Source organism: Panthera tigris, chromosome D4, assembly GCF_018350195.1.
Source record: "Panthera tigris isolate Pti1 chromosome D4, P.tigris_Pti1_mat1.1, whole genome shotgun sequence".
Taxonomy (NCBI): Eukaryota; Metazoa; Chordata; class Mammalia; order Carnivora; family Felidae; genus Panthera; species Panthera tigris.
Window position 1 is genome coordinate 29,899,349 of NC_056672.1, and position 8,412 is coordinate 29,907,760.

Sequence of the window (8,412 nt, forward strand, 5' to 3'; positions counted from 1 at the left end):
CTGTTAAGCCCTCACCTAATTCTCACTGGGTTATCATTGATGTAATCTCATTCCCCAGTTCCATCCCCACCTGCTTTTGCAAAGCATCCTCTACCCAGTGCCTCTGGGAGCCTTAAAGAGAAGACTCATAAGTTCAGAAACACATCTTGTCACTAGTGACATGCATTTGCTCAGGGTGACAGCCTTGTGCACTACCCAACCCCCCCCCCCCGCCCACACACACACACACACACATACACATACTCAGTGCTGGCTTCATGTGGTGTTTATGGCAGGTGGGAAGAACACACTTTTTCTCTGTTAATGGGCAACCACAGGAGGGCTGTCTTGCCTCACAAGGTCTTACAGTTTTAAATATAAAAACAGCCCTTTGGGTGTTTTGTCTGCCCTTCAGAGGAAAGACTCAGACTGACCCTCCCTCTCAAGGAAGTCAGAGGCTGTGTGGTTCCCAGCCCAAGTCAGGTGGCAAGTCAGAGCCACTTGCAGAGGCTTTTCCATACATAGGTGCCCAAGTGCATCCCCAAGAGATTCTAGTGCAGGAGGTCTAGGGGTCAACACAAGCACCTATTTGTTTTTTTTTTTAAGTTTCACACTATGATACGATGTCTGAGTCTGTCACTGGGCAGGACTCACCTGCCTGACATTCTCAGTGAGCCCCCTCACCCATGGACATACAACAGAGATCATCGTGGAGCCACACTGTTCTTTTTCAAGACCCAAAGTTATCATTGGCATTGTTTTTCAGCTTTCTAATATGTACTTTATTTACTTTGCTGTAGGTTAACCAACAGGTTATCCCCTGAATTTGAAAATTTAGTCTTAATTATGGGAGTTTGATGCCTTTCTGTCACTGACACAGATAATGCCCAACTGACATTCTTGGTTTTGTACTGCTGTCTCATGGTTAAAAATCAAGAATGCCTCTTTCTACAGACATCTTTTCGGTTAACTAAATGGGCCCCTTGTTGAAAGAAATAACTAACTCACTGTATAATGTTTTCACTTATGTAAACAAGGGGGAAAGTGTGCATCTCTAAATGTCTTATATGTTTCTAAGAAAATTCTAGTGAGTCATCCTATCAAAATATGAATTAGTCCCCCCCCAATATATCTTTTAACTTTGATTTTATTTTTTTGTAAAGTGATACATGCTTCTGGACTGAAAGACTTCCAAAAGAAGGCTCATAACAGCTAATTCATAATTTCTTTCTTTCCTAAAACTATAAAAGCATTGATAAGAACAAGAAGAGGTTGTAATTTTTCAAAACATAAATGCCAACACATGCTCCTTGAGAACTCATTTCACGTGATCAGAGGATGCCCACCAGCCCCATCCTGCCACCCACCCACTTGCCAGCACCTTCCCTATTCTTCCAATAGTTGACTCTTTCTCTGCAGCCAGCAGTCACTGCCCTCTCTCCCCATTGCCAACACCTTAAGTAGTCTCCCTTTAGTGCTGCCTGGCAAAGCCCCCCCCCCCTCATCCTTTCAGGTCAGTCCCTGACTCCCAAGTCCACCCCCTCTCCCCAGCATCCCACTCACCAGTGTTGTGGAGCCTCAGTCCCCTGTCCAGCCACTTCGTAGCTTCCCCCACTAAATCAGCTTTCCCTGCTCTCACCCAAACACCTCATCCTACTCAAACCTCTTCACTCCCTCATTCCCCTCACCGCCCCCCCCCCACACACACACCAAGGGAAATGCCAGCAGCAAAGTTGAGCAGGTTGAGTGAGGTGGGAGGAACGCTGAATGTCAAACCCAGGACCCTCCAGAAGTCAGATCACCAGGCAAGTCATTTCCATGGGCAGTAGTTCACTGACCTGCCCGGAGAAGGCGAAAACAGCCCTGCAAGGGTGCCAGGGACCTCCTGAAATGGCCGGGAGCTGCCACATTGCCCTGAAAGGTACAACAGCTCCTAAAAGACACCTTAGGGCATGGCAGTGTGCTAGGGCATGTTGGAGTGGAGGAGCAGATCTGTGGGTAAAAGGAAAGAGCCACCAAGGAACCCAAGTACAAAATGATGTGTGCTTTCTGACTGGTGGAAACAAGGTGGCTTCCAGAGTCCAAAAGAGGGAGAAGAAACCTGCTTGGACTAGAGTGATCAGAAAAGGTCACCCCAAATTCTGGGGATAGGCTGGGGGCCAAGCCTGAAAGAATGAGAAGGCCAGAACATCACCTCCTCCAGTCTCCCCTGGACTTTAAAAGGCCAAATGACAAGGAATGTGCGCCTTGTAGAGAAGTTTGAGTTTGGGATTGGCCAAACATAACGCTTCTGATTAACCTAACCTCCAACTTACGCAAAGGAGCGGGAGACACAAGTGCCAAAGGAGAGCGAGAAACAGGCAGCGGGAGGAGAGGGAGGGAGTTTAACTGGAAGTGCTCTGAATGTCTGGGACAGCGCTTCCCGCGGGAGTCCGGCCCTGGAGCACCTCCAGAGTCCGGGCAAGGGGAGCTCTTTGGCCTTTCCTCTCTCGCGTGTGACTGACTGCAGGGCGGGGTCGGTCCCGGGAGCCGCGCAGCTGCCGCTCTGCGGGGCCGGACCCCGCACTGGGCACGGAGGGTGCGCCGCGCTCTGCCCCCTCGGCCTGTGTTCCTTTCCCGGGAGGGTCCGCCTCGCCCCGGGCCCCGCCTCCCTCCAACCCCACCGCCCCGCAGGCAAATATTAGAGGGTGCCTATGTGTAGAAATTGTGTCAAATAAAGTAAAGCCGTTTGAAGTTTCCAGAAGGCCACCCACCGCCGCTGAGAATCTTCGCTGGAAACCCGGGCTGCGGGGCCGCAACACCCGAGCCCGGGATTCATCGCACCCAGGCCGAGGAGACAATCTGCTCCTCCGAATCAGGTTCATTTTCTCCCTTTGGGGAAAGGAGAAGCTAATTAAGTTACGCTCTGGCTGTAGTGATGGAAAACATGAAAGCAGACTCCAGGGGCTTGCGCCTCCAGGGCGCGTTATCTGCCGTTAGCCGAAAACCTCGGGAAAGTCCTAAATTCTAGGGTTCGTAGGAAGCCCTGGGTGGCCGGCTGCCGTTCCCAGTCGCGCCTGGAGGCTTGTGCACCGCGAAACTTGAGGCTGGGAGGAGGGGCAGCCCTTTGTGGGGTCCTGCCTCCCCCTTGAGCTTGGGAGAGTGTGCCGCGCGTGATAATACCCAACCCCCTCCCCAGGTCTGGGGCACAGGACCGGGCTTGGAATCCCGCGGGGGGGCAAGCGGGGTCGGGGGTATACGGGGCTTGTAAAGGGCTACGGATGGGAAGGGATCCAAAACTGGCGGGGGGGGGAGGGGGGGCGGGGCAAGGTTTCCCAAGTTTGTGGTGAGCGAGAGCTTGGAGGGAGATCTCAGACTTGCGATGGCTCGGGGATTGCGGAGAGAGATCCTGGACCCGCGGGGAGCCGGGGGTGGAGAGGAAGTGACCCTTAGTTTGCAGTGGGCTGTGGAAGGGGGAACTCCTGGGCTTGCGGTAGGCTGTGTGGCGTGGGGGCGGGAATCCCGGCTTGCGAGGGGCTTGAGGTGGAAAGGGATCCTGGGCTTTCGGGGAGCAGAGCGGAGAATCACGGCTAGTGTTGGGGAGGGCGAAAGGATCCCTGGTTGGAGGTGGGCGGGGAGCGGCGGCGGGTGGGGGTGCGGAAATCTGGGGCTCGCGGTGGCTGGGACTCGGAGTGGACCGGGGCCTGCGGTGGCTGGGGGTGGGGGTGGGCCATGACTAGCAGTGGACGGGGGCGGGGGGAGCCCGGACAGGAGGTGGGCGCGAGTTCCTGCGGGCCCACCCACCCCAGTTAGCGGCGCACAGAGGCGTATCTCCCCCGCGCGCAGACCCCTCGGGCCCCGCCGGGTTAGAACTGAGCGGGTAGTGAAAGACGAGCCCCTCGGCCAACCGCCGCCGGGGCTGGGGGCCGAGCCGAGAGGTCCGTCCCCCGCCGCCCGCGTCGGACCCGCCCTGGCCGCGGGAGGCGCGCGGCCGCCGGGTGTGAACGGCGGCGGTTTCTGCGGTCTGGCCCGCGGCCCGCTGGAAAACCAGCCTGAACTTGATCCCGAGCGCGTCTAACTGAGGTCATGGGAAGCGGGAGGGCGGAGGCGCCGGGGGCTGGGCGGAATAGGAGCCCTGAGCCCGGCGAGGGGCGGAGGGAGGGAGGGAGGGAGAGGGAAGCGGGGAACTCCCGGCCGGTCCCCAGGGCGGGGTCGCCGAGTGCCCCCTGCGGCTCCGCCACGCCCGCCCGACTGCCGCGCAGCTGACTGTCGGAGTTGGAAATCGGACTTAGCGCCTACGCACACTGCACCTAGACGAGCGCCAGCTGCACTCGGGAACAGGCACCCCGTCCCCCGACTCCAGCCCGAACCCCACCCCTGCACTCACCACCGCCTCCGGGCCTGCTGTTTCAGCTTCCAGTCCCAAGCCGCCGGTCTCCTTCCCACACCTTTAAGATCTGCCCCGCAGCTGCCTCCCTACCTTCCTCCCGCCAGCAAAGCCGGTGCCCTCGGCCAAGTGCCCGTTCGCAGCCTGTTATCAAGTCCTAGAGAGAATTTCTCCGAAATATTTCCCGAATCCTGCCGCCAAGGGCCCGAGTTCCCGCCCCTCCACCTTCCGTCTGGATGCCTGCAGACTTCTCCCTGGATTTCTAGTCTTTAGCCTCTTCCCCTTCCTAATCTATTTTCAACACCAATTTCCCCCAAAAGCGTGTTAAAGCACACAGGGACCTCGGTGATTGTAAACCTCATATTTCCCCTGTCACTCAGGTTAAGCATGTTTGGGCTGGGGAATAAAAACTGAGGGCTTCGGCTCACGTTTATTGAGCAAGACTTCCTATACACGTCATTGTTAAACACTTCAGGTGGATATTCTCATTCAACTGCCAACAATCCTTCCCGGTAGGTATTATCAGGTATTATTTCTATCTCTGATTTGTAGAAGAAGAAATTGAGACACAGAGCAGCAGAGGCAATATGGAACCAGGCAGTCTGCCCTTGAGTCTGTTTCTCTACCACTGCAGTGCTCTTCTGCAGAAACCTTGACCTTCCCAACAGTGATGGAATGACCCACAGTACCAGCTGTATCCTGGGGGCCAGGTGGCAGCAAACGATCTGTTAACAGCAGTACTAAATGGATGGGGCAGGTGGATGTCAGGTAAGGTTTGATCTGGAATGCCTCAGAGGCCCCATTGCTCTCCCACCAGCCTTTAGTGGATTAGTGGTCTGAATTTCTGGGCCTGGACAAGTTAGAACCATCTCCACATTTATCTCCCCCTCCTGTGCTCACCTGACAGCTTTCTGTATTATCCTCAGTCAGCTCCTCTTGCTTGGGAGCATCCTGGAGACACCACAGGTGTCCTACCCACAGGGAGGACTAGCAACATATTCCTCATTCTCCCACAAACACAGGCATCACTAGTGTCCTCTCATCCCCAGCCCCTGCCAAGCATCAGCCTGTGGCCACTTCCTTTGCATGTAAATGAGGCCATGTCTGGGCTGCCTTTGTCCTGGGTGGGGGTTGGATTTTCATCACTAATTAGTGGCTGGGAAATCAGGAGTCAGCAGTAGTCCCCTTTCCAGGACCCACCCTGCCCCCATTTCCTGCCTGGGAATTAGGGTGATTCCTCCCCACCCATCCTTCCATGACCTGGGTAAGATGGGCAGAGGCTCCCGGTCAACAGTGAACAGGGACTATGTGATTAGCATTTGCCCTAGTGAATCCCTGTGTTTTAATTCTGTGACCTTATCTGTTATGTAATGCTTATGCTGTCTTTTCCTTCCTGGAATACATACCCTATCAGCAGCTTTATTGCTTTTTTTTATAGAGTTTTTAATTAATTTGGGGGTATACATCCATAAAATGAAATTCAAACGATACAAAAAAGCATACAGTTTCCCTCCTTCTCAACCAGGGGCAAGCTTTTCCATCCTTAACTGTTAGCAGCTTCCTGTATGTCTTTTTCAGAAATAGTCCACACATGTGTAAACACGTGTCATTTCTTTTAACTGCATTTTTGATGTCTTTTGTATTAACACCTAAAAAGTATACTAATTGATGCTTTGAAAAAAAAATCAGCACAGTTTCAGAATGGAGCCCTGAGATTCTCAGCTTGGAGCTTGTATCCTGTGGCCTAAGCTCTATTCTCAAATGGGGCTGCAGCAGGAATGAGGAGGCGTCCACCTCCAATAGAGGCTGAAAGGTTTTCCCAGTCTCCTCTGGGGCCAGAACAAAAAATACAGCAGGATGTGCAACATACAAGGTTTGGAAAGACTTAATCATGATAGAAGGGTTTGCTGGGTGCTGGAATCTAAGAACCCCTGGATGTCCATCAAATGAAAGAGTAACCAGAGATCCTAACCAAACAAGGGTGGCTTTCTCTTTTCTCAAGACGATTTTTACTATTTTTCTGGTGAGGGGTGTTTTCATATTGGCATTTATCTACAAAGATGGTCTAAAGTTAGGTCCTTCCTAACTTTACCTCTTTTAAACACTAATTGCTTACCAAAAGTGAACCAAAGCACCCCCTATGAAATGCTACTAACTTATTGCTCCAGTAGCCAAATGATTCAACTCCTGTGCCATAGTCTGGTCACATCATAAACAGAGGCAGAGCTGCATACACCATGCAACCAAAGCTTTGCTTTCCCTGGCCAGAGTCCCTATATCAGTACCTTTTTTCCTTCCATTCTTTTTTTCCCCCTTCCTTCCTTCCAGCACCTTGGTGGAGGCACTGGTGACTGGGAAGAGGAGAAGATATAAGCAGAGGGGATGAAGGGAAGTGAGAGACAAACATTATTTGAAATCTGCCTCATCAGTCTGGTCATTCAGGAGAGAACTCTCTTGGCTTTCTAGATGGGATGGGGTGGCCCATGACATCACACAGCAAATCGCTACCTCCTTCTTGAATGTTTTGCTCCCTTCCTTGAAAGCTGTTCTCCTGGCTGTCCTTGCACATCTATCTGTCATAATACCTCTGTCAGTCTTGCCCTGGTAGGCTCCTGTTTTTCAGCTTGTCCTTTCCATGTCCTGCCAGGCTGCCTTCAACCTGGGGTTAGTCTCATACCAGACGATCTCCATTCACTGCCATGCTTGTGACCAGTCCATGTGGGGGTGATTGCCAACCTTCAGTGCCACCCCCGACTCTCTCCTGAGTTTCACACCCACACCCAGCTGCTCTGGTGTGACCATAGTGCCTTGGGCGATCCACGGGCAACTCGTGTCCAAAGTGGTCTTCTTCATCTCCAGCTCTGCACTCATCTTGCTCCTGTGTTTAACTCCCAACTCAGTGATTTCACCATCAATCTTCAACCTTATTTCCCAAATCTGAGTGCCATCTTTTTCACTGGTTGCCTCCATTTCTCTCAATTACTGTGTTTACTCAGAAACCAAGTCTTAAGATTTCTTGACTCTACCTCCTCCTTTCGAATTTCCTACCACTGTCCTAATGCTTCAACCATTGCAGTGCCTTCACGTCTTTCACTTCTTAAGTCTTCTAGAAAAATCTATAGATCTGTCTGGTAGAACTCTTTTGATTGCAGTGGCACAAACTGACTTAACCAAAAAGAAGAATTATTGGTGTGAGGCTGGTTTCAGGACTGGCTTGATATGGAAACTCAATGGCCATCACTGAGGCCCAGGGCCTCCTTCTCACCACTCAGGTCTACCCTTCTTCCAAAGCTGGCTTCATCCTCAGGCTGCATGCAGTGGCAAAGTGGCAACAGAAACTCCAGCTTGCGTGCTGCCAACTCCAAGTCCTGTAGGAAGGAGCCAGGCCTGAGTCACGTGTTCCCTCTGGGCTGGGGAGAGTAGCTCCTGACCTCATGGACTGAAAGTGGTGGCGGCATGGAATGGAGCCAGTTGGTAGGAGTAGTGTGAACGGACAGTGAGCAACCAAAACACATCAGAAGCCCACCACACATCTGACCCTGTTATTCCTCTACATCGAATTTTCCAACAACTCCCTAAGTCAGACTTTTAACAATCAAAACCTTGTCGAGTTGATTTGACTTCTGTCGATACACAATTTTAGTCATTGTGGAGCTTTTTCACTTTGTTTGCATTGATAGTTTCATCACTAATCTTGAATAAGAGTTGAATTTTTTTTTAAGATTTTATTTTTAAGTCATCTCTCCACCCAACATGGGGCTCAAACTTACAACCCTGAGATCAAGTGTCATATGCTCTACCAACTAAGCCAACCAGATGCCCCAAGATTTGAATTTTAAAACTGATCATTTGGATTTCTCTCTTGACTTGCAAGCGAACCCTGAGCAATGCATGAGACCGTGCCTCTGGGAGCCCTGGGGAGAGGGAGAGCGGACTTCCAGTTAGGAGCCTGTCAGGAAGACAGACCCCACCCCTTACTTTAATAGAGACAGCTAAATATAGTGAATTGGTTGAACAGGTGTTGGAGGGCTGAAAGACTCTAAAAAGAGACACACAGAGAATCACTG

At 51.9% G+C, this 8,412-nt stretch overlaps 1 long non-coding RNA gene across 1 annotated transcript; it reads left to right on the forward strand.

Moving 5' to 3' along the window:
* The first annotated feature begins 4,144 nt into the window (after positions 1-4,144).
* On the forward strand, positions 4,145-8,086 carry LOC102972586. Its single transcript, XR_006210761.1, has 3 exons — positions 4,145-4,857; positions 4,980-5,113; positions 7,618-8,086. It is a non-coding gene; the product is annotated as an uncharacterized LOC102972586 (long non-coding RNA).
* The last annotated feature ends 326 nt before the right edge of the window (positions 8,087-8,412 follow it).